This window comes from Pantherophis guttatus, chromosome 4 (genome assembly GCF_059756535.1).
Source record: "Pantherophis guttatus breed Tessera chromosome 4, ASM5975653v1, whole genome shotgun sequence".
Lineage (NCBI taxonomy): Eukaryota > Metazoa > Chordata > Lepidosauria > Squamata > Colubridae > Pantherophis > Pantherophis guttatus.
Genome location: NC_142066.1, coordinates 116,730,766 through 116,758,521, shown reverse-complemented (window position 1 = coordinate 116,758,521; position 27,756 = coordinate 116,730,766). Strand labels below are relative to the sequence as shown.

The 27,756-nt window shown below is 34.9% G+C and overlaps 1 protein-coding gene across 9 annotated transcripts in view; it reads left to right on the top strand.

The window, feature by feature from the left end:
• The window catches only part of CREB5 (cAMP responsive element binding protein 5), a 266,380-nt gene that overhangs the window by 224,665 nt on the left and 13,959 nt on the right, over nucleotides 1-27,756 (top strand). The window lies entirely within an intron of this gene.

The window sequence follows — 27,756 nt, the reverse complement described above, 5'->3', positions numbered from 1 at the left end:
AGGGTATTCCTGTTCTCAGGCCCAAACTGGGTACATGTTTCTCAGTCAAGATGTACGATTCTTTTGGGATCCATTTGCTGCGTTCATACTTAATAAATGTAATATTAGAAAGTTATAATAGTATTATAGAAGCTGAAGCCTATGATTCATTTAAATTGTTTTATGTTTAATAGTCTTCTAACATTGCACAATATTAACACATTTACATCTGGTAACATATACTGAGAAAAAGATTGTGAAAGTGCATGTTTTAATATTTAATATAATCATATTATAGCTGGTATATTGTATCATGAAAGTGAGGGCTACAATTCTGGCTACAATTGCCAGAATTTCTAGCCAAGATTGTCACTGTGAATAAAAACTATAATTCAACATACTTAGTTTCACTAGATGATCGTGATTAGGATTTTTTATTTATTTATTTATTTATTATCAAATTTATAGACCGCCCTTCTCCTGAAGGACTCAGGGCGGTGTACAGCCAAAGTAAAAAACATAGATACAAACATTAAAAACAATTTAAAAAGATATATATGTTTGGCGCCAAAGTTAAAAAACAATAACAAAACATATTAAAAACATTTTAAAAAGTGTTAAGCCAGCCCAGCTTGCTGAAAAATAAAGGTCTTCAGGGCACGGCGGAAGGCACCGAGGTCTTGAATTCTTCATATCTCTGGGGGCAGTTGATTCCAGAGGGCAGGTGCCCCCACAGAGAAGGCCCTCCCCCTGGGAGCCACCAGTCTACATTGCTTGACTGATGGCACCCTGAGGAGGCCCTCTCTGTGGGAGCGCACCGGTCGGTGGGAGGTCGTTGGTGACAGCAGACGGTCTCGAATATATCCAGGTCCTATGCCATGGAGCGCTTTAAAGGTGATAACCAACACCTTGAAGCGCACCTGGAAGACCACTGGGAGCCAGTGCAGCTCACGCAGGAGAGGTGTTATGTGGGAGCGCCATGCAGCTCCCATCACTACCCGCACGGCCGCATTCTGGACCAGCTGGAGTCTCTGGGTGCTCTTCAAGGGAAGTTCCATGTAGAGAGCATTGCCGTAGTCCAGGCGAGAGGTGACGAGGGCATGAGTGACTGTGCACAAGGAATCCCAATCTAGGAAGGGCCGCAACTGGCAGATCAGGCGAACCTGATAAAAAGTCCCCCTGGCACAGCCGTCAGATGTTCCTCCAAAGACAGCTGTATATCCAGGAGAACGCCCAAGTTGTGAGCCCTCTCTGTGGGGGCCAACGACTCGCCCCCAATAGTCAGGGATGGAGTCAACTGACTATATCGGGATGCCGGGAACCACAGCCACTCAGTCTTGGATGGGTTGAGCCTGAGCCTGTTCCTCCCCATCCAGATCCGCACGGCCTCCAGGCACCGGGACATCACTTCAAGGGCATCATTGGGGTGGCCCGGGGTGGAGATGTACAGCTGGATGTCGTCAGCGTACTGGTGGTGCTTCACCCTGAAGCCACGGATGATCTCATCCAGCGGCTTCACATAGATGTTGAACAAAAGGGGCGAGAGAACAGACCCCTGAGACACCCCACATATGACGCGTCTCGAGGTCAACCTCTGCCCCCCTGCTAACACAAACTGCGACCGATCCGAGAGAAAGGAGGAGAACCACCGTAATACGGTGCCCCCCCATCCCCAGCTCTTCCAACCGGCACAGCATGATACCATGGTCGATGGTATCAAAAGCCGCTAAGAGGTCTAACAGGACCAGAACAGAGGAGCAGCCCCTGTCCCGAGCCCTCCAGAGATCATCTACCAATGCGACCAATGCCGTTTCCGTGCTGTACCCGGGCCTGAAGCCCGACTGGAATGGATCTAGATAAGACGTTTCCTCCAGGTATTGTGGAAACTGTCGTGCGACCACACACTCAACAACCTTCGCAACAAAGCAATGGTTGGAGATGGGACGATAGTTGGCTAATACTGCCGGGTCCAGGGAAGGCTTCTTGAGGAGAGGCCTCACCACCGTCTCTTTCAAGGCCATGGGGAGGTAACCCTCACTCAATGAAGTGTTGATAATTCCCTGGAGCCAGCCTCGTGTAACCTCCTGGGAAGCCAGTACTAACCAGGAGGGACACGGTCCAGTAAACATGTGGCCACACTAAGTCTCCCCAAAGTCCTGTCCATGTCATCAGGGGTCACAGAGTCAAACTTTTGTGGAGGATTACTTGTATGTTCCACCTTTCTTCTAGAAATTCAAAATACACAAATGGAGGGTTCTTAGAAGACAGAAGCAGCCTGTGAATTGTGCCTTAGATTAGTAGGTAGTCCCTACATCCCATTTTCTCTATCAAAATACCACAAATTTGCATTGCTGAAATTTGCTGCAAAAAATAGAAAACTTTCAGCAGCAAGATGTTACGATCTGAAATATTTGGCAATGCCTGTTTCAGTAACATCACCATATCACACCATAAAGCCTACTATGGTCTACTATACTGAGTTGTAACCCTCAGTTTGAAAAAGATGTTCATCCCTATTCTGTCCTCAAAACAATAATCCTGTGAGATAAGTTAGTTTTGAAAATAGTGATGGAAGCTCACATATTAAACACTGTGATTCAATAGAACATGGACAGGATCTTCCCAGTTTCACTCTATCATAAATTACTTTCTGCAATCAAATCTGGATGCATAGCAAATCTTTAATGGCAAGAAGGTTCAGATATTTTAATGAATGTTTGAAGAGCTCAATTCCCCATGTATTGTCAGGAAAATAAAAACTTCTTGGGTCCACAAAAAGACTGCAAGTAGTCATGGTTCTTTGATATTTTTTCATCAGTTGTCTTTCAAAATATTCCTGTTTCAAATATCCCTGATACAGGGAATGCACTACTTGGATTATATTATCAGTGTTACATTTTACAGTTTGTAAGATTTATTAATTCAATTTATTAATTCAGTTTGAATGCCGCTCCTCTCCGAAGACTCAGGGTGGCTTACAGTTATCTTACAGTTTGTAAGATAAGAAAGGTCTATAAAGAAGCCTTTGTTGCAGTTGCTTGCTAACCTATTCTTACCTGTTCTTTTTAAATTGCATATTCCTTCTTTGAATACAATATAATAGAGTCAGTTTTGCTTACAAAAATGCAAACAGAAACCTAATCCATACACTTTCGTCTGGAAGAAATATAGTACTTGAAACAAAAGCTGCACACACTTTGCTGTTTCCCGGACAAACAACATCTTGTGTATCTGGAGATCTCTCTGGAATAATCAGTGGTGTCTTGCAAGTATAACCATGTTTTAAATATCTGTCTTTATTCAGTTTTTGTTTTGTTTTGTTTTTGCAGAGAATGTTCATATATTTCAGTACCTAGATTGTGTGTTTTATTCAGTGATGTCTTAAAAGGAACTCTCTTTGGCTCATATACTTTCCCAATTGAGTTACATAATTATTTAACTGTGCATTAGAAGAATATGTCAGATATATTAATTATGAATTATTACATATTGGATAAATTAAGAAAAGAATGCAGAATTGCATGGATAGTTTAATTTGGATTAGAGCCTGCTCAGGCTTTGAGTGAGACTGAGGATGCTTGCTATGTGGCTCAAAGAAGTGAATTTCCTTTCTCACACTTTTTTGTGATACATGTGAATGCTGTTAATATGCAGAAGAATTTGGAAGAAAAATCCCATGTACTGAGCAGTCAGGGCAGATCTGATATTTAATTCAGAAGGTAAGTTGGATGCATGTGTGGAAATACACTCAATTAGTAGCTAAGGAATATTTAAGAGAAAGTCGGTCTCTTTATAAACGTTGGGTGGTTTCTGAGAAAGTTTATAGAAGAGGATGTTTCCATTGTTTCTTCCCCACCACAGTTCCTTGAAACCTTCCCAAAAGATAATTCAAAGGGATACAAAATGCTCTATGAAAAACCATGAAAATTATAAGCTATCCAACTGCTTTCAGTTAACATCGAAGTCCCCCAGAGTGGAAAGGATCATAGGAGAATTCCAATAACATAAATATAGTCTGGTTATATCTTAACTATGCATGTAAAATGTCTCTTGCTTTCTGATGTGAATAATAATAATTCTTAGGTTCTTGATTAGGACTTGAATTAAGACTTAATTTAACTTAAGAGTAAGTTTCCATCAGTCTTAGACTGTGAACAAACTGTAGATTCACCACACATAATAACAACAAAAAGAAGACATGTCAATGATTGAGAGTAAGAAAGTTGAGGAAAGAGACAATGGGACTAATTTTAGCTACACAAGATCAAGCCTTAAGAACAATACAAAACCTACAAAGCAGGAATTGAGAAGACAGCAAGAGACACCAAATGCCACCTGTGCAAAGAAGCTGAAGAAACAGTGGACCACCAAGTTACTTGTTGCAGAAGATGGCACAGGTGGACTGTGGCATGACAATGGCATGACAAAATAGAAAAATGGTAAATTGGGAGATCTGCAAGAAATAACATTTGCCTGTAAGCAAGAACTAGTGGGATAGTTAAATAGATAAAATAGATAAAGTAATAGAAAATGAAGAGGCTAAACTGTTCTGAGATGGTAATATTCAAACAAGCAAGCATCTATAATACCCCAAACCCAACAATTGTTGATAAGATTACCAACATATAACTGTGTTATAATAGCTAGACCCAGAAGAATCAAAATGAAAGAACGGAAGAAAATCACAAAGATAAAAACATACAATTAGTACGATGGTAGCAAAAAAAAAGCCAAATAAAATAAAGATAGTACCAATAATAGGCATGTTGGGTGCAATCCCTGAACATTTGAAACACCACTTGAACACCATCAGCATTAACAAAATCACCAACAGTCAATTGTAAATGTAATCATCGGAATATCATCTCCTGATGATATCTCTAAAACGGGGGGCTCCAAACTTGTTAGTTTTAAGACTTGTGGACTTCAATTCCCAGAATTCCTCAGCCAGAGTTGAAGTCCGCAAGTCTTAATATTGATAAGTTTGGAGACCCTACTCTAAACCATCAGAACCATGCAGAACAATCTTCATATCCCAGGTTTTGTGAAAATTTGAAGGGTGGATAAAAATGTCCAATGCTGTCTAAACATCTGGCTGATTATGCAAGCAACCATAATAATATATTAAATTTATACATGCCACCTGATTCTCAGCAAGTCTGCATGTTGTTATTTCAAGTATGAAAAGTTAGTATGCAAAAGTGTTCTTAGGATCACTTTAAAACTTCCAAAATATTCAGAACCATAAAATTATAATGTGATTTAGATAAGTATAAATTTTCCTTTATCTAGGACAAGAGCGACAGAAATTTCATCTTAAATAAAACATAGGAATGGGGAAGTTCAATTCCATTTATTAAAGGATAATTTGACATTCTACCACACTTTTCAGCAAAACAAAATATATTTTTATGAAAAAAAGATTCCTTCCTCTCTCAAAAAAGAAATTAATTCATTATTAAGTGAAACATTTCTACTATTAACTCATATTGCTCAGTGAAAGAAACAGTGTTCTGTGTCTATGATTCCTCATATTTAGAATCCTATCAGAGAAACTAAATCCCACCATTGTATAAATAATTTCTCCTTTTCTTTCAACAAAAAAATATGTATAAGTTTATAAATCTGTTACAATTATCATTTATGGTAAATTTTAAACAATTACAATTTTCATATCTTACCTGGTATTTCTGTGGACTATTTATAATAAGCATACAAGAAACTGAGAAAGGGTTGTGGCCAAAATTATTACTCCTTTAAGCCCTATTAACCTATTAGTAATAAATATTATAACAAGATCTATACCTGTAGAAAGCATTGTACCATATTATATTTTATAGCATATTCTTTTTATACTATTATTATCAGTTTTAATTGTAAAAAATATGAACCTGTAAACTGTCTCAAACTGTCCAAGTTTGAGGCAATGAATAAATTCCATTTAAAAAAATCAGTTTATTTATAAACAGTAGTACTATAAATATTTTGCCAAATATTATCCAAGGAAAGCCAATTTATTGTGTCATCATTTTGACATCAGGATGCGACATTCTTCAACATTTTGCTAGACAACAGAAAGCTGCTAGACAATGCCAGAAAAAGGCATAAATGACAATTAACACTAGATTGCATAAATTTAGTAAATGTATATCTCACACTACCTTTTATTCTTATAGATATATGTTTTTATTTGTTTTTTGGTTGCAGGTGCATTTAATTGTTAAAAAGAACATTATTTTTTTTAATCATTATTTTAATAGGCACTCAGAAATTGAACTTAGAAGTGGGATCAAGAGCAGGCCTTTAAGGCATTGGGACAAAAGTTAAAGTCATCTAGTTAAGGAACGTTTTTGTTTTTTGTTTAATAAAGGAAGGGACTCTAACAATAGCAATAGCTCTTAGATTTACAGTATATAACATTTCATAGTGCTTTACCGCCCTCTCTAGGTGGTTTACAGAATCAACATATTGCCCCCAACAATCTGAGTCCTCATTTTACCGACTTTGGCAGGATGGGAGACTGAGGCATCCTTGAGCCTGGTGAGATTCGATCTGCCAAACAGCTGTTGTCAGCAGCCAGCAGAACTAGCCTGCAGTACTGCATTTTAACCAATGTGCCACCGCAGCTCTTGGTACTCTGCTGGGGAAGTTATGAAAGAATAAGACTTTATCCTAGGATAGAAGAATAAAATAATTGGATTGTACATTATATAATACATTTTAAGTAGGTGTCTGGAATACAGAGAACATTTGAATAGAACACCTGCAACCCTTTGGAATCCTCCCTAATGAAAAGTCTGGTTCCCTGCACATGCCCTCTTCTCTATTCTCCCTGACCATTGAACATCAGTGCCAGGGGTGGGTTCTACTTACCTTTACTATTGGTTCTCTCGCTTCATGCGCGCGTTTCTGCGCATGTGCAGAAGCTGCCTAATGACATCAGGGTCGGTGGGTGGAGCCTCCCGCCAGTTTTACTACCAGTTCTATAGAATTGGTCCGAACTGGGGGCAACCAACCACTGATCACTGCCAACTGAAGTGAGTTGGGGTGCAACTCACTTTGAGGGATAAATGTATGTTTGGCTCTAATCTTACCGCAGATCATAGTCCTATCCAGGATTTTTTTTTCTTTTGGACATTTCTATGAATTAAGCACAATAGTGAGTTTAAGGATTATGAGGACAGACAATATTTAAAATAAAGTGACGTGCTTCATATTTTTATGATTATTGGCTCTGTTATCAGGCACATCCTGTAAGAAGTCATTGAGAATGAATACACTGACTTAAGACTATGCACTAGGAAGTGTGCTATGTAGGGTTTTTGTTTTTCAAAAATCAGCTCTTTGTTTTTAAATTGAAAGCTAATTGAAACAGTATTTCTAATTAAATCAATTCATTCTTTATTTTAGAAAACTTCCCCAGTTATTGTCTGTTTATTGGGTTGCTAGGGGTACCTAATGAAGTATGAATTGAAGTGTTTAATGTGAATGCCAGATTTTTTTGAGGATAAATGGTTCTAACATGTCTGGAATGATATCCAATTGGTTGAAAACTTGGCTAACAATTTTAAAAGTGACATCATTTTTGGCAGTGATTCTTTTCTTCTTCTTTTTTTACTCAGCATCTTATAAGATGAATGTTCTTCTAAAAGAATAAAATATATTCTTGAATGTATATATTTAATTTTTTCCTGCAAAGAAGATCCTGCAAGAATAATTTATGTAAGAGTCATATTTGCATCGGTAGAGAAGCACTCATAGCTGAGATAAACCTGTATGCTATACAGACTGTACATAAAATGGCACAATATGGAACTCTGCCCCATTCATTAATCAAATGCTGGAATTCTGGACTGCAACAGTCTTTAGACCATGCTGTCAAGATTGAAGCATTTTTGCAAAGTGGGTCCATGAATATAATAGATTATGAATCACATACTTGTATATGATTTTTCCTTCCATGTTTTACATTTCTTTCTTCAGCATCTCCCCTCATATTTATCTTTCAGACATGTGCTTTCTACTTTCTTTTTTCTTTTTCATTGGTTGCATTTGCTCTGAAAAGAGGCAACAGTAGGTTTCTAATAACAAGAGGATCAGCAGATCTGCCCCTCAGTGTAGCCTAGGGAGAAGATGAAAGGTGGCCACATAATTGAATAATTAATCACTGGTATACAAATTTGTTGTATGAGAACAGATGAAAAAGATGGTAGATATGTCCCTGGAGTGGTAGATATGTCCCAGGATAAATCCAGTGGACTTGTATTATTTGAATTATGTCTCTCTTCAGATATAACAGCAATGTGAATGAGCCTCCATAAGCCTTGAATTGTGGAAAGCAGGTTGGTCTTCTTTTTGCAGGCCTTTCCCACAAAGAGATTTTTTTAAAAGAAGTAATTTTAAGCTGTCAATAACCAATTGAAGGACAATATCATAGAAACATGCAATTGTGATGTTGGAACCAACCACAATGACCTTCTAATCCAGCCCCCTGCAATGAATAATGAAACCAATTATTCTATCGTTGTGAAGAGGAGAGGAGAGGAGAGGAGAGGAGAGGAGAGGAGAGGAGAGACTTGAAGCTTTGTTAAAATCATGGACTTGCCTTTGTTATACATTTATGTATATGAAGTAGTTATTGGTATGAGACATTTCTTAATGTATTATTTCAGGCATAATTTAGAAAATTAATATGACAGTATTAAGCATTTGTTTTTAATCAGAGGCTAAATATAGTTGTTTATGTGAGTAAAAGAAATGTTTCTGTGTGGTTTTCCATCACATTTTGATGAATAGAAGCCTTGTAACATGATGAGGTCACTGGAGAAGGGAAAGTGAGGTAGGCACGCAGCTGAATCTACAGGCTTTTCTGCTATATGTTGCACCAGCTATTCTCAAAGCAATGGTCTCTTCTTGAAACAGAGTTATAGCAAACCTTCCATAATATGCCTGAATGCCTCTCGCAGGACTTGAAATACACACACTATTGTACTGTATGGTCTAATATGCAGTATACTATTTCTTCAGCTTGTGTAAAGTGCACTGTGGAGACCTCTTTACACCTCTAATGTAAGCAAAACCTCATATTGTTTATTTTAAAGTCTGAAGTTTTTTTTAAATAGAAGCTCAACCATATTTTGCCATCACTTAACTCTTCAAGTATAACTCTTGAACAACTGTAAGTGTACCAAGGTGGAGGGGGGGGAAGGTGGAGGAATCTGTCTTATGATATATATGTGTACATGCTATTGGGAAGTTGCATTCACATCCATGCAGGTGCTGAAGCTGGGTTCTAACGGTGGAAAAAATGGCTTGGCTTTTTTAAGGCACCACTTTGCCCCCCGGACCCGGTGGAAGAAAACGTTGGACATAGGCATTTTAGCAAATATTTAACATGAAGAAAAGTAATAAAACTCAGAGCTAATCAGAGAAGTTAAGTAGAATTTGTTAAAGTTGCATCTCAATTCATAGATCCTGAGTTGCCAAGTATGCATGGCTCAAGAGGCTGCTTTCTGCCCACTATCAAAATTAGAGCTGTGAAAACCTGAAAAACCTTTGTCCAAGATAAGTTCCAGTTTTATTCCTTTTCCTGATCTTCTCCAAACTCAGAAGACATTTAAGTATTGGGTCTTCCCTATCCATGCTTGTCAGTTTAGTAAATGGTCCTATACTGTAGATGTATGAGAGAACTACATATTTTAGAAAGAAAATTTGTAAATAAATTCTAATGTTTTTTTTTAAATAAATGATACTATCTTATTATCTTATAGAATGCAACAATATAATTGTCTTATTATTATTATTATTATTATTATTATTATTATTATTATTATTATTTAATCTTTAGTGAGATTCACAGCCTTTAAGGCTGGTTAATAGCTCAGCAGCTCGAGTCCTAACCAAGGACCTAGGAACTGTTAAGGTATCGTTGGAGGATGTAAGCTGTTCCGGGTAAGGTGGTTTTTTGTAGAGTCAAAATGTTCAAGTCCGGTAAATTTAGAATTTCTAAATAGCGGGGTAGCCCTTTGGGTATTGCTCCAAGGGCTCCAATTACAATCGGGACAACACACGATTTCTTATTATTATTATTATTATTTAAAGTTCATAATTAATTGTTAATAGGGAAGAGAGTTTTCTTCTGATAATGCCTGTGAAATAAGGAATTATTAAAAAGAATTGGTGAATTTTTGCACTTTGTATCAACAAGTAGATTTATAAAATCTGTTTTTAAAAGCATGTCATTATATTGTCATCATTTCAGTATAAGTTTATCCATTTTAATAAAATATGAATAAGCATTTTTAATTTATTTATCAGGAATTTTGACAATATACCCTATTTCCCCCCCAAATAAGACATCCCCTGATAATAAGCCCAATCAGGCTTTTGAGAGCATGGCAGAAAGGCCAAGCATTATTTCAGGGTTCAAAAAAATATAAGTCAGGATCTTATTTCGGGAAAACACAGTAGTAATAATCAAAACAGTAAAACTCCTGATTATATCAGTAACTGACATGTAACTCAGACTGCAGTTACTAGGAGAATACTCAGTCCATAAAGTAGACATTGATAACAGCCATATTTAATGGTAAGGTACATAATTTGTCTGTGAATAGTCTCAAATTAAATTCTTTGAATAGTATCTCCATGTAGGGCTGGAAATGCTATAAGTATCCTTACAACTCAATATTCATAACACATTGGATCAATGGTCTGACATGATATAAACTTGCTTTTTTCAAATGCATAACTTTCAGAATTAAGAGAACTAATTAATACTTAATGAGCACATGTGTGTATGTGTGCACATGTACTCACATACACACGCACAAATACTAAACAGAATGAGAAAATGCTCTTTCAACTATTTTGATATTAGTCATGAATTTAAGAAAAAATTAATACTTCCTAGATAAATTCAGAATGTGCATAAATAAATCTGGCTTGTCAACAGAATGTAATGTTAATTAACCCATAAATAAGATAGATTCAGACATTATTTTAGGAAATAATAAGGTCTTCGTGCCTTTTCATTTTAACATAGTAATAGTTAAATCATATAATAGAACCATTTGAATTGTGGTATTTTTTTGTTCTAATTTTCCCCATATAGAATTTAATATGTTGCCTGAGTTTTCAGTTCCATGTGTTATCAGTCAGCAGCAGATCTGAATTAGAAAATATGAAATATAAATTCTATTGTCTATATCTGATTAGGTTCTGCTCAGCTTGCCCAATGAATCAGTGTGCTTTTAATGGTCCATTTAATTATGAATGTAGCTGTGAATGCGTAAAGAAAAAAAAATATCTGTAAAGAGACCCACAGCTGGCATTGAATGTAACTTGCTGCACCAGCTGCCACTTTGCTGTGTTGTTAATATTTTATTTTATAACTTTGCATATGTATTTGGGTGGGAGCGTTGTGGCATGCAGGTTCTTTCAGGTTTTTTTTCATTTGGAAAGAATTTTTTAAAGATTACGTTGAGTTCACTGGATGTATTATATACCTCCTGAAATGGAGGAAGGCTGGAAATGCTTAGTTTTTTTCCTTCAGAAATTGATATCCAGCCGTGAAAAATCATTTGCCTACTTAGGATTGCTTGTTCATTGTGATTTACTAATTTAGATAAATAGTTATGTGGAAAGTCTGTTTCTGAATTAAATTACTCTAGAGTGCAACGTTTACTGTATTGGGACTTACTGTACAGAACTCAATTTAGCCCTGAAATTGGAGACTGACAATAGTTTCTTGTGCATAGCATTTGTGTGACTTCTGAATGCCCATATATATAGCCTGCTTTGGAGAGATCCTGAAGTGATAAAACTCTTCTGAATTAGACTGTATCAAAGCAACCTTTCCCCAAAACTTTGGATTTATTTTGCAATTTGCTTTAGTTTCAGTTTCCAAGTCTAAATGAATTTAATATGTTTATCAGTAGATGCAGTTAAATTTAAATCCCACTGGATCTTTCATATACTCCTTCTGTGCTCTGTCCATTACCCATAAGGATTTTTCTCCTATGATGAATAAATGTTGGGACAATTCTTATTGAGATTCTAGTGAATACAAAATGAAGCTCTTTCCTACTTTATACAGGATAGTATTCTTCCAGATTTGCACATATGCACTAGATAAAATAAAAACCCAGGCGTAAACATTCTTCTGCCTTTTAATACACTGATTTTAAGCATAAGCATGGGAGTACTTAATAACATAACTCAAAATCTGATCAAGTTTATATAACACACATATTATTGATATATGCATTAAAATCCACAGATATTTATTGTATGTTTTTAAAAAATTTCCCTAATATAAATGATACTGGGAATTTTAAATAAATAAATCCAACTTTTAAAAATATATGCTTCATTGTTTTGATAAAAAGAAAATTAATATACTTTTTAAAGTTTTGTGATGATGTGCTTTTATGCATTTCTGTGCTCTAGCTCCACTTATTACACAAGTTTAAAATATTCTCATCTCTTTCTCCATTTACTATCTTTGTTCTGATACTTATTTCTTTTTAAATAAATTATTTACTTTCTATAGCCACTCATCTCAATAAATGATTCTGGGTGGTGTTTTGATGGTGCTTTCTTATTTTCTGTCCCTTTAAAGATGTATCACTTGCACAGTTTAATAAAACGTACCTGTTTCACCATTCAGAGGATCCTTAAATAGATATTTTAATAGGGGTTTCTATCACAAATAAGATTCACCTGTCAATTTATTTTTATTTTTATTTTAGTTTCATATCCTAAAAAAATGACTGTAAAAGACAAATATGTTGAATAGAACTGTACCATTTTTCTATTGGACATATAATATGTTTGCATACCTTCACATTACTTTTAGTGTGATCTGACATTATATTGTATGCTATAAATCAATAAGGTGGTACCTAAATTGCATCTTGACACTTTGTAACTCAGAGACTAGCAAATAAACCCCAGGCCCCAGTTCATTATGAATTGTTTTTGTTAACACAGATGAAATTATGGGCGTAACTTGTTGGCTGTCTTCAAAAAGACTTTTGCAAGCTGTTTGTTCAGCTGTCGCCAGCCAACAGCCTCATCTGTGTGGCAGAGAAACAAATTCTTCCATCTTCCCTAGAATAATTGTGTTGTAATGATCCCATTTCTGTCTTTGATGTTTATCAGTAGAGATAGAGGGAAAGCACAGAATTTGGAAATGAAAATATTAATTTCTACTGGTACATTATCTATGACAATTTGATCCTGGGATATATATAGACCTTATTTAGAAGAAAATTTGTTCTTGTATCATTTGTGAAGTTAATTCTCATTACTTTACACATCTGATCCTTTAGCATATTGTAAGAACAATGAACAATATCACTTTAATGTTGAAATGTTGAATAGAAAACCCTTTTCATTTAACTGGAGGTTGAAACTCTTGCTCCTGATTTGAAAATTTTTCAAATTAGTTTGCAATAATGCTCATTAAAACTGGCTTAGATTTTTAGAAGGATTATTGGAAGAGGACCTCATTCCACTCCAGGAGTCTTTTTATAATTGAGAATGATCTTTACCTTGAACACAAGAAAGTGGTTTGGAAGCAGAGTTGTTTGGAAGCCGGATTGAAGGGAAGAATGAGGGTGAAATTATTTTTTATCACTCTCTATATTGGTATGTTACAAAATCCTATACATTTAGAAAGCATGTACTGATTAAACTGAAATTATCAGTTTATTTTTATTTCATTTACAATTTAGTGCTATACATATTGTATCAAATAATTAGTGATTTTATTCAAAATTTCCATAGTACACTCACTACTGCAATTTTTCATCTCATTTTGTTTTATAATGGTCAAACAGTGCAATTTTTTTTCTAAAGTTTTTTTTTTAAATTTAATTGGCTAAGTATATTAGTAAAGTGAAATTTGAGTCTTTGTCTCTATATTTTCCATAACTCAGCTCACAATGCTCATAATTCACTTTACAGTAGCTGACAGTTGCAGATTCTGTGTTAGAGTTCTAGGTTGGAAAAGATTTTATTATATCAATGATTATATGAACAGTTTTCATAGAAGGGATAGACATGGACGTAGAACATTGGAATTTGTAGTCTATATTTGCTTGTTTTGTTTTCATTTAGGACTACAATTTTAATGCCTATGGGGGGGGGGGTGCTGATCTCCATTTCAAGGCCACTGAGCCAATGCTATCCTAAGATATTTTCGCCAAATGGGGTTACCTTCCCAGTGAAGTAATTACCTATTAATTTACTCACATTTGCAGGCTTTCTAGCTGCTAGGTTGGCAGGAGTTGGGGCAAGGACGGGAGCTCACCCCTCTGCATGGTGCTTGGGTCTCGACCCTGGGCTTCCAGCTTTCAGGCTGACAAGCTCAGCACCTTAATCACTGAGCCACTGTGCTGCCCCATTATGGAAAAAAAGTGCAAAGACATAATTCTGAGAAAGCCTGGATTTCTTTTCAGCTCAAATGTTTTAGTAAATGAGGATTCTGCATTACATAAAAGCAGATTTTTCTGTTCATGCTATTAGCAGTCACCTAAAGAGAAGAGCCAATTTCCTATTTGGAAATGTACTGTACTTTCTAATTAGATATATTTAAGTTGTAGAAGATTACATTTAAGGTACAATATATTCACTGGATAACCCAATTTGGTGTAATGATCAAGGCACTAGGCTTGAAACTGGGAGACAGTGACTTCTAGTCCTATCTTGGGCACAAAGTCATGTGGCTGATTTTTCCTTCAGTCTTAGAAAAGAGGCAGTGACAAACCATTTCTGAAAAACCTTGCCAAGAAAACTGAAGGGACTTCTCCAGGTAGTCTCAGAGAATCAGACACAATTGAACAGAAGGGGGAAAAATTCATTGCACTCTAACATATTTAACTTTCAACTTTAAGGAAGATGATAAAACTTCCCATGTAATAAATTAGCAAGAAAAAATGTAACTGAATATATATGACTAATTGCTTAGGAATATTTCTTTTTTCTTAAGTAACTACCATGTGTTCTGGATTCCTTCAAGGTCTACTGTAAACTCTTGCAGTAAATAGAATTTACAGTCTTCATTTGTGCAAGGAGTTGACTATATTGTTCCACTATGATAACTTCATAAAGGTTTATTTATTTATTATTCAAATTTATATACCCATCCATCTCATAATGTGCCATGTTCAAAGTGTTTTAATTAAATTAAATTGCATCTTTATTATGCTTATAGTCCAGTATAAAATATTTTAATATATTCAGCACACATCATTGGTATTAACATGTGCTGTGGTTAGCTGCTCTCAAATCATATTGTGTATATTAAATCATATTATCCCAATTTTTACCTTGCAGTTTGGCCAGATAAATCCTCAGGGGGAGGGGGTTGCCTGTTGGGGTACCAAAGTGTTCCTATTCTTGGATTCCTGCTTAGTGGGACACAATAAGGTGTGTTTATTAACTGCATGGAACTGCCACTAGAGTTGTTGCAGTTGCTGTACACATGGTCTACATATTGTGTGAAGTGACTGAATTACATTTGGGAATGGTCCAGCTCTCTCTTTTTCCTTCTTGACTTAAAGAGATTCATTCAAAGATAAACTTTGAGAATGTGTGTTGTAGAGTCATTAATAAATCCAGTTTGAAAAGTCAGTGCCATTCAGATAACTGGAATGGAGGGAAGCAGATGGGAATCCTATCCACAAGGGAGGCAGCTGAAACGGATCACAAGAAATACCTTCCTGGGCTGATTTACATGATTAATTATAAGTTTCTTTTATACAAAATTATTCACTGTAGTTGCAGTAATAAAATGAAGAATTTATAAAATGCTGATATATGAATTAAATAATAATGGGATGATGGACAAGATAAACTCATATACTCATATACTTCAAACTATAATGAATTCATTATAGTTCCAAAGGAAAGAAAAAAATTAGATTTAATACATGCTTAGAAATCAAAGAAGAGATCAGAAGAAGTATAGTTGGTCCTTTAAGATTTGTGAAAGAACTATGAGGACACCTGTAGCAGTGAAGATATTTATTTTCTAAATTGTTCTTGCTCTGGATGCTTTATAATTACACTCATATAAAAGTGTTTCAGAGATTTGTTTCAAAGCAGATTTTCATGTGAAACAGATGTGTATGGATAATATCGGGGTTCTAAAATGAAGAGTAATACGTGTACCTTAAGGGAGAGATTAGTGTTCTTATATCATATCATAACAAATGTTGATATTTATTTATTTAACTCCAGTTAGAAGTTAGAATAGAAAAGTTAGTTAGAATTAGAATAACATGAGACATACATAAGACACTTGTTTTTATAAAAAATCTATTTTATCATACCGTGGACCTGTATGTGACAGAAAATGTTGAAGCTTTACAACAAGAAAGGAACCAATCATCTGATCATATTTTCAGGATCTTTTTTTTTTCCCAGTCTGATGATTTCATTTTCCTATATCTATTGTATAGTCTAGGAGGTCACCAACAGAAAGTTCTCTCATAGATGGTTTACAGGTGTTTGAAGAAAACAGAATGAGACAAATGGAAGAGATGTTCCTTTAGGCCAGTATTGTCCAAGCTAATAGTTTGCAGATGTGATATGTCAGAAACTTTATGAATTACTTTTGGCTAGATTGGTCAGAATTCTAAGAGTTTAGTTTCAGAACATCTAAAAGACAGCAGACTATGAGGGTGAATTTAGGTCTCAAGGTCTGAAGCTGTATTGGGTTCTTTAGGTTAAAACTAATATTTTAAATGGGCTTGGAAATTCCAAGTCAGTAAATGCACGAAAGGACAAGCATCATGCATCTATAATATCTGTTCCAATTAATACTTAGTAAAATTTGAGATAAAACTTGCTAAAAATCTTTCTCTGTGATTAAAACATATTTGCTGTAAATCAAATTCTGAAGGTAGAACAAGAAGCAATGGATAAAAGCTAATCAAGGAGAGAACCAACCTAGAAACAAGGAGAAATTTCCTAGCAGTTAGATCAATTAATAAGTGGAGGTTTTTAAGAAGAGATTGGACAACCATTTTCCTGAAATGGTATAGGACAGTGATGGCTAACCTTTTTGCCGTTGCGTGCCAAAACCGGGGGGCAGCATGGGGAGTCATGTGCGTATGTGTCCATACCCATAATTCAATGCACCCCCCCCACGCATGCGCGTGCAACCCTCCCACGCTCCCCCCGCTTTTGGCATGGTGAGCCTGGAAGGCCCATTTTTTTCTCCCCAAGCTCCAGAGGCTTTCTAGGAGCCTGGGGAGGGCAAAAACAGCCTTCCCCACCTCTCCCCCGGAGGCCCTCTGGAGGCCGGAAGCAGCCTCTTTTCTGACTTCCGGTGGGCCCGGAAGGACCAAAAATCAGCTGGCTGGCGCGCGCATGTGCACTGGAGTTGAGCTAGGGCAACGCTTGTGTGCCCACAGGTAATGGCTCCATGTGCCACCTGTGGCACGCGTGCCATAGGTTCGCCATCACAGGTATAAGATCTCCTGCATGAGCAGGGGGTTGGATTAGGACTAATATGGTTTCTGAATAATGCCATGGGAGACAGTGAATAGTTATAGCTAATGAAACTTCAGCACACATTTGTTGCTTCCTATTAGACTACCCAGAAATCATTTTACCAATAGATACATATTCTTTTAATTTTTTTTCTTTGTCTGTTTAGACACTGTAGAGCAGAGGTCTCCAATCATGACAATTTTAAGACTTGTGGACTTCAGTTCCCAGAATTCCCAACCAGCCACTCCACAAGTTTTGAAGTTTCCACATTTGGAGACTCCTGCTCTACAATATCTTTCTTCCAGGGGTGGTGGTTGTTTTAGCTGATGCATCAAATAAAGCTTTGCCATCACAATCTCATCCCTTCTCCCATTATCTTCTTTCCCATTATCCTAGGTTCTTTGGATGGGAATTACCTTTTCCAATGTTGGACTGTTCTGGGCTGGATTGAAAATGAAACTGATTTAAAATAATAAGATTTTGTTTCTAAAATTAAATATTGGGAAGGCAAAAGAAAACAAAATCCTTCTAAACATTTTATTTCACTCCTTTATTTCCTTTGCATTCTCCTGTAGGATTAGATTAGATTTAAAAAAGGAAAGGAAAGAGCATATTGCTAGAACTGCACCTAAAGCCTGGAAATGCTTCCTGTTTTGTTTATATTTACCTGTGTAGAGTAATTCTATGAAGATTTTCCTCTTCAATGCCCATGACATTTGATAAAAATACCAGGTCATTATTGCTGGGACAAAAAATGCCTTAATGCCCAGTTTCTTGACACACCTGCTGCAGAAATTCTTTACACCTTGCTCTGTGATTAGATATTCAACTTGTCTTCCATAAGTATAGATAATAAGTAGATCATTCAAATTAATAAACCAATAAGTCTCTCTGTACCGTCCATTGGAATACCAGCATCAATCTCCATGATTAATTATAACTAAAAAAGAATTAGTCCTTGACCTGCCTCACCAAGTTCTTCTTTGGACTGGGGAGGTTGCTTGATGCGCCTTCCCCCAGGTGCTTCCTGCCTCTCCTACAGGTTCTCTTTTATACTTTGGAAATCTTCCAAGGAGAAGTATGAGAAGAACTTTTTTTTCTTGCCATGCTGATAACAGATTATTAAGCATCCTAGACTTTGGTAGGATGCAAACAGACTGTGGGAAAAAGAGGTCGTCTGTTCCACCAGTAAGGAGGAATCAGATCAAGACTGCCACAATTTAAGCATATGAGATGCTTGTTAAAATGAATGGGGTGTGTGATGTGGTTTGTTAGCTTAATGCTACAGGATCTTCTTTCTCCAGTTGTATCTCTGCTTAATGCTAAACAGCATTACGACTCTTGTGATAGGATTTCACATATACCCACACAGAAAACAGACTGGAAAGAATAATTGAACTTGTCTCTCTTCTCTATCAGTGATCTCCAAAGAATAAGCAGAGCTTTTGTAACAGTGATTATAGATACATTATTAAAAGAACCTGAAATATTATTTATAGAATTGAGGATATACCTGGACCATTTTTCATTAACCTAATGCCCTCCAGATTGTTGGACTACAATTTCTTCAATCTACAATATTGGATTAGGGCAAAACATAATAACTGCCATATACCATAACTGGAAATATAAAGTCTATATTTCAATATTATTGAGTATGTTAAATATATTGGCAGAATACACCACAGCTATCTGTGCCCCACAGTATAGTTTTCCCCTTTTAATCATTAAATCTCTAACTTCATTGGTTACATGCAGACATAAAGCTAAATCAGGATTTTTACAACTACAGTTTGTTAAACATGTCAGTGGCCTAGTTTGCATATAAAATTGATTAAATTGAATTATTAAATATGTGAATGCAGACAACATCTGAGTCCATAGGGTGGAAGTCTGGATGTATCAGATTTTCTTATCCAGAATCCCGCTTGATCCCAAGATATTCCTTATTGCCACATCTATCTTCCAGGATAGCAGACATGTATGAGAGAGCAACCTGCGTTGCTTTTTGGCAATCAAAAGGAAAAATGCAAAATATTTTTGAAATATTTTTAATGAAGTCACTTCCTAGCATAGAGAAATATGGCTATCACAGATATTTTCAAAGTTGGTTCCCTTGTTCCATATGAGCTTGATGGAATTCCATGAGAACCTAACCCCCATCAGCACCAAATACTCTTTATGCAACTAAGTTTTTATGACTAGAATTTTCACTCTTGCTCAAGTGTTCCAGTGGGTTTTTTTTAACTGAAAAACTTTGAAAACCACCACCTAGAAGATTCAGTACTTCTTCTCCAACTTGAAGGATAGAGTAGTCTAATAAAAGGCAAACAAAATTAAATTTATTACAGTGGAAAAATTATTTTTATGTGTTAAAAACAAGCATTCAAGGCTGAAAATCATGAGAAAACAGCAATATTAAAGGAAATCACGACGTTCTATTAAGACTGCATTATAAGCAGGAAAAAGTCTAATTTTTAAGAGACTATTAATTTACAAATCACAGAAAAAATTATAAATAGAAACAATATCCTTGTGTCCAGCTTGAGGTATGGGCAAGGCTGAAATTACATATAATGCACTAGATTGTTAAGTGAAATAAGAACTTGAATTAATGAGGCTTTTGGTTTGGCGTCGCGGCGAGACAGTCGGGGAAATAGCAGGCTCTGATGAGCTCCGCGAAAATCCCGGCTGCCAAACCGCCGCAGATGGGTCATTGGACTGGAACCATCCTGCAGGAATGGAGGAAAAGGAGGGCACCTTGGATGACCAAGAGGAATAGGCAAGTTCCTTGGAGGTCAGAGAGAACCCTCTGTGAGTCGGCGGCAGGGAATGGCAGCCATGGCAGCTGCCACAAAGCTGGGACAACCGGGCAAGAAATGTGCTGGAGGAAAGTGGATAGAAATGGACCTCTTTGAAGCCGGGTGAGTGACAACCAACCCAGGCTAGAACAACACCTAAAGCAAAATTAACATCTATAAGACCCCTAGCTATAAAATAGTGGCTGAATAACAAAGGGGCTGAAAGTTTAAAATGTTACCTTAAAGAAACAAAGACCAGATAAACAACTAAGCTTTGAATAGAACTAAAGGAATTAAATATCAAGATATGGGACAAAGACTGGATATTTTAAAATTTGAATTGGATTTTTTTTTTTAAAGAAAAAGAAGATTGGATACTTTTTAAATTAAAAGAAGAAGAAATAAATTGGATTGTTACATAATAGCACAAAATGGATACTCACATGACTAATGAAAAATGTGGATTGTAGAGGGACACCATCTGGTTCAAAAAGGAACTTTGTAATTCTTTTCTGCTATGGGAAATTTTGAGTTCTACAGATAAAAGTTGTGGGATTTTACGGAGGAGGCTTTTTTTCCCTGTCTGCAGGCAGCTTGACTTTTGTGAAAAGAAAAGGAAATTATAATGGAACTCCTATAGTTGAAACAATAATAACTTAAAAAATTGGCGCAGGAATAAAAGAAGGACTAAGCGCAGGCCCAAGAGAAGATTTGGTATATTATATCCGGAATAAAAATAACAAAAAGATATAATATGACTTATGGAGGACAAAATTGAAAACTTTGAAAATGGAAGGAAATATATGTTTGCAGACAAGGAGATGAAGAAATAAGATAAACATGACTGGAAAAAGAAAAGAGAAGATGAAACAATGTGATTAAAAATAAAACAATGTACAGGTCGATTGTAGTAATAAAAAGGAGATTTTTACAGAAATTAAGAATGTTAAAAGGAATTTATAAACATATTTAAAGGTATGTTTGAAGCAAGAATTATGTGTTGATGTTAAATTGTTATAAAAAAGGATAAGGATAAATATGATTAACTGAAAATAAGCAATGTATAGATGGATGGAAACAACAAAGAAAGGATTAAGTAGGGATAGTTAAACCAACTATAATTATGCTGTGTTTAACAACCAAAAAATAAAAATAGATATGCCGTGTAACAGCCAGAAAATAAAAATGACTATGCTGTTTAACAGCCACACAAAATGGATATGCTGTGTAACGGCCAAAAAATAAAATGAGCATGCTGTGTCTCAACAGCCAAAATAAAAATGGATATGCTGTGTTTAACAGCCAGGAAATAAAAATGATTGGTTTAACAACAAAGATGAAGATAAAGATGTTGGGTTTTATAGCAAAATAAAATGAGGTGGGATAGCCAAAGGAGGAGTATGTTGAGATTAATAGTTAAAATAAAATGAATAAGTTAGGTTTAATAACAGAAATAAAGACTATAAATGTTGAGTTCATTAGTAAAAATAAAATGATTATGTTGGAATTAATTACTTTATGAATGTTTATAATAATTGTGATGATTTATATTGTTAAAATAGATCCATCTAAGCAAATGAAAGAGAAAAATGGAATTATAATTGGTTACGATTTAAGATTTAAGTAACAGGTTTTGGGGATAATGGCATAGTTAAATAGATAAAATTGAGGGAAATAAACTGAGTAAAATATTAAGTTATGTTAATTGAAAATTAAGATTTGTTAGTGATTTGTATTAATTTGTGACCGGATCAAAAGCTTTGTTTTTAAAAAATGTGTTTTATATTTGTTTTTTAAAAATAATAAAAAACGTTTTTAAAAAAAGAACTTGAATTAATGAGATATTAGTTAGCATAACACAAATAAACAGATATTAAACCTATTGCAATGCCTGGCTAAACATTTTATCTATACCTGTAGAAACATTTTATCTATACTTTTATATATAGCAAATTTTGAAAAAGTATATGTATGCTTACTCAGACACCAATGAGGAATAGAATAGAATAGAATAGAATAGAATAGAATAGAAGAGAAGAGAAGAGAAGAGAAGAGAAGAGAAGAGAAGAGAAGAGAAGAGAAGAGAATAATAGAATAGAATAGAGAGTTGGAAGGGACCTTGGAGGTCTTTTAGACCAACCCGCTGCTTAGGCAGGAAACCCTACACCACTTCAGACAAATGTTAGTCCAGTCTCTTCTTTAAAACTTTCAGTGTTGGAGCATTTACAACTTCTGGAGGCAAGTTGTTCCGCTGATTAATTGTTCTAACTTTCAGGAAATTTCTCCTTTGTTCTAGGTTGCTTCTCTCCTTGATTAGTTTCCACCTAGCTTCTTGTCCTACCCTCGGATGCTTTGGAGAGTAGCTTGACTCCCTCTTCTTTGTGGCAGCCTCCGAGATATGAGAACATTGCTATCATGTCACCCTCGTCCTTCTTTTCAACAGACTAGAATATGTTACTCGTGTGATTTTCCCAGCCTCAGTTCACTGATCAAATGAAAGTTGAAAATAAAGTTGTCCCATTTTGTGTTAGACCCATCGTCTCTGGAGGATGTTTGTTGAATTATAGTAGAATATTTCCTTGTAGTATATGGCTACATTTAAAATCATATTTTTCTGATCTTCAAAGCATTTTATGCCATCTTTTTTTCTCCTTTCCCTTTTATTCTTATGAAGCTTAACCCACCAAAGGAGCAAATCTCTCATAAGGTTTCCATTAAGGCACACAGCTGTTATTTCTATAGAACACAGCTCCAGAAGCCAGTTAAAAATTATATTTAAAATAATTTTTACATGATCACTATCCAAAGCTAGTTATAATGGTGAAACTCAGTCATTTTATATAATGTGAGGGTGATACCTGCTTGAACAAAAGCAGCACTAAGTACACCTCAACTTACATCAATTCATTTAGTGACCTTTCAAAGTTACAATGGCACTGGAAAAAGTGACTTATGGCCATTTTTCAGAATTACGATCTTTGCAGCATCCCCATAATCATGTGTTAAAAATTCAGATGCTTGGCAACTGGTTTATATTTATGACTGTGACCACCTTTTGTGACCTTCTGACAAGCAAAGTCAATGGGAAAACCAGATTTGCTTAACTACCGGTTTACTAACTTATCAGGTGCAGTGATTCACTTAACAACTGAGGCAAAGATCATAAAATGGGACAAAACCCACTTTACAAATGTCTCACTTAACAACATAAATTTTGGACTCCATTTATAAGCTGAGGACTACCTGTAATTTAGTTTTATTACTGAATGAAGTTGTGAATTGAAGGGTAAGATAACCATATATATTTCATGGGTTTCTACAGAATGGGATAGAAAGCAAATGACAAAACCTATGCTACTGTTTCAATGATATGACATCACAATCCAAATATGAAAGGGTGCAGCTTGTATCATATCGTTATACATGTTTCATCACATTGGCATCATTGGAAGTAGATAGAAACAGCCATTTTTAATTTGTTAAGCAACTTTCTCACCTCCCTACCAGTCTGTATTTTAAATCTGCTCTCATGTAATTTATAGATTAGAGAATTATTGGCCAAAAATGTATGGCTCACAAGTCCACCTGAGCCAAAAAGGTTATAAAAGTCAGAAGGGGAAATATTATACCCTAAGGGAATTGAGGAATCAGCATGCATTGGGCAAATCCTTACCCTTGATCACATCATTGCCAGCCTTATCTCCCAGGTGTTATAGGTGCTTGTTTTGTCAAGATGTGAATCAATGAAAGAGAGGAAGATTTCACTTTGATAGCAGAACAATTCATGTGACTTCAGGCAACCTGTGTACTGATGGAGGGTGAGGGAATGGACATTTCCTTTAATTATGATCAGCAGGACATCTCCAATTCATGGATAGATGAAAGTAAGAATGAGCCCATCGACTGAGCAAGTCAGAAACCAAAGTCTAAAAAGATCAGCAGATTAGCATTTTCTAAAGCAAGCATAGACCCTATTGTGTGCATATTTCAAACACTCATCTTGTTCTTTAAACCATTACTTATTTTCTAACACAGTTCTTTACTTATAGTGATTAAGAAGTTTGAATATTTTATTAAGGATCTTCAATTCTGTTGCTGAAGAGATTTAACAGGTTTTTGTATTTGTTTTTTATTAATCCAAGTAGAATAATGTGTTTACAAAAAGCTTCTTTTGTGTGGATTTCCATCAAATCTTCTGACTGAAAGGTAACAAAAATTCATGATTTTCAGGGATGGTTTTTAAAGGCCTTTTCTCTGAAAAATTTAAAAGGGTGGAGGGAATTCAGTAATTTTAGTGAAGAGCACATCATAGGGTGTGGGTAGTAAACTTTTGTTGGAGCAATATAACCCTCATGTCAAAATAGAGTAGACCTATCACAAAGCTAAAGAGAAACAAAACAGAATAATGTATTATTTGGAGAATGAAAATTGTGTCAGGGAGTTAGTTGTTTATGTAATAAGGTAAGATGTTCCTTTGCATATTAACATCCTTCTCATCCTACAAACTTTAGGGAAATTGGCTAAAAAGGAATGGGAGAAAGAGCCTGCTTGTGTAATATGTCATTTATAACGGCAAATGGTGCAATATACCATCAAAGAAGAATCGTTTGGATAAACAGTGTGTGGGCACATTTACCGACTAATAGTCACCATTTATAAAAATAATTGGCAAATAGAAGTTTGTGGGAGTTTTGTATTTGGATTGCATGAACACACTTAATAATATATTGCTGGTCCTTTACCAAAATAATGGTAGATGCCCAACCTACCTCATTCAACCGATTCTAGTTTGAAAAAGAATGCCTTGTTTGAAAAAGATGGTACATTTTCCTATATCTTTCCTATTTTTGGATGTATTCTGTCAGGTATTACTATTGTTTTGCAGTTAGGCAAGAGTATGTGTTCATACTAACCATTAGGATAGCTGAAGATATTTTTCATTTGTGTGTGGTGTACTGCATAAAGAACAGTGAGCAACGTTTGATGTACTTGTGTTTTTGTGCAGGAGGTAAGAATGATTTAGAATTTCTTGGTAACTGTTTTCTTTCACTTATTGGTTTGTGATGTTTCTGTGTTCTTTTACAATAAATCAGGGACAAATATATTTAGAGAGGATAGATGGATGGATTAATTTGCAAAGCCAGATGAATGGCATAAAGTCATTGAGTGTTTCTGTACATATTTATTTTGATCAGATTCCACAATGTGCATGTGTTGTCTTGATGCAAATTGGGTTCGTGGGCAAGGGGTGAAGAGGACTATTTAAGTATAATTCAATCCAGTCTTCCAGCTACCTTAATTTATGGTCTAGGTCAGTTTTGGATTAGTCCAAAGGAATTCATTTCATACCATTTAATATCACATATTGATATATCTTGCTTGTACTGTATTCTCTATTATGCCAAGTATTATATATTAAGGAACTTACTACTAAAACTTAATGTCAATCCTTTTCCCCCCCTGCTCTCTACTTTCTAATGACACTTTATTTTGTGTCATTATTTCTTTCTGTTTTACAGCTCATGTTGTTGTCTTTAATGAAACAAAAAAAAGGTTCAAATGATATTTTCAAATGAGTTCATCTATATTCTGTGACATTTCATATGTGTTCTTTCATAAATCTGAATTTAAATATTATACATACAAAACACATGCATAGTGCAATTCATCTTATTTTAGTATGCAGTTTTCTCTTAACATTTACATCTTTATTATTGGAATTGATGCTTTCATAATGAATTAAACAAAATCAAACCAATACGAAAGTATGTTAATATATATTTCAGTCTATATGATGATTATATCTTTAAAGTAAAGAAAAGAGTTTCTTAAAGTGGAATTTGCATCCCTTGTTTTCTTTCTTAACAAGTTATTGTTAATAACTTTTTTAAATCAATAAAATTTGTTGTTAATGAGACTAAATTGGTCTCTTAGGTTCTGAAATTAGAAAGTTCTTTTCCTTTGTTCAGTCTCTTGTCACACCAAGAATCATCATAGATATTTGAACAATTTAAGATTCCTTGCTTCTCACATCTCCAATTCTTCACCAAAAAGAAAATAGACATTTCAACACCAAGAAATCTCTGTAAAGTGCTGTAATATACTGAAAAGTTAAAAAATTATTTACAGAAGTTTTTCAGATTCTTTAAAATAAATTGTTTATATATTACACATATGTCCAGAATAAGAATTTTCCATCCTACATAAATAGAGAGAAAAAATAAAATATGTTAAAAATATTTGACATTAACAAAAAAATGGATATTTGCACTGATTTTTTTATTTCAGGATTTGCTTAAAAAGGTTTAACAATGTGTTTTGGTATATTAAATTGCAATATACTTTTTAGAGAAGCAGTATTCTGAACTCCACTTATTTTAAAAACCAGTAGAGAAATTTAACAATTTAAACTGGAAGCAGACTAAATTTTGTTAAATGTAACAGATTAAAAATCTTTTACTAATTAATCATTAAAGATATTTTAAAACAAGTAATATTAATTACATTTGCTTTATATTTTAAAGGAGTTACTGCTACCCACCATAGGAATTATATTTTGAAATAAAGATATCATATATTACTAATAAAGCATTACAATTTGAGTTCAATGATGCTCTTCTAAATAGAAAGCTTCTATTTACTGACAAACCAAGTAGAGAGTATGGAAGAAGAAAATTATTTCAAATGCAAAAAGGTTATTCCATTTGTACAACTGTTTGTGCAAGATGTTTTTACTGAACTCTAGAAGTTAAAGGTTGCAACTTGGAAATGTCTTACATGTCATTTATGCCATATCATGAAATAACTCTGGATACATTGTGGTCACTCATTACACACAGCATTCTGCTAGTACTTGTGCAAGAATTCATGAATGATACGAATACATTTCTTTCTTGTCCTCTTCATTTTTAAGATCCAGTATAGTGAATCCGCATTAGGTAGCCAATCAGATTTTAAATAATATGGTATGCCTGTATATAATCCTCTTTTGAAATTCTATGACATTATATTGAGTTATATGTTTATGAATTTGTTTTAGCTGAATGTTCTGTATTGCACTTAAAATACATGAGTCTCTTCCATGTGTAAAGCCATCAGTTTTTTTTCTTGCACTATATGCTTTACTTTGCTTTTTTATTTTATTTTTTAACTTTTTGTTTTTAGATTTATAGGTAATCTAGAAAATAGGAAAACAGAAAGCTGTGTTTCTTTTTTACTCTAGTCCAAGTATTGAAAAAGAACTGAAAAATTACTGTATTATTATGGATTAATGTTTTATTTCTTTATCAAGCTAGTCAACATTGCAACTAGAAATTTTTTGAGCTAATAAAGCATATCTCCCTTTAATAGTAAACTATTTAAAACTGTTAAGTTGATTTGTAAGTCAAGTATTTGTGGGGACACTGATTCCTAAGGAAAGTTGGCATCATCCTGCCATAGTTAAACATGTTTAAACCCAGAGATGTCAGGA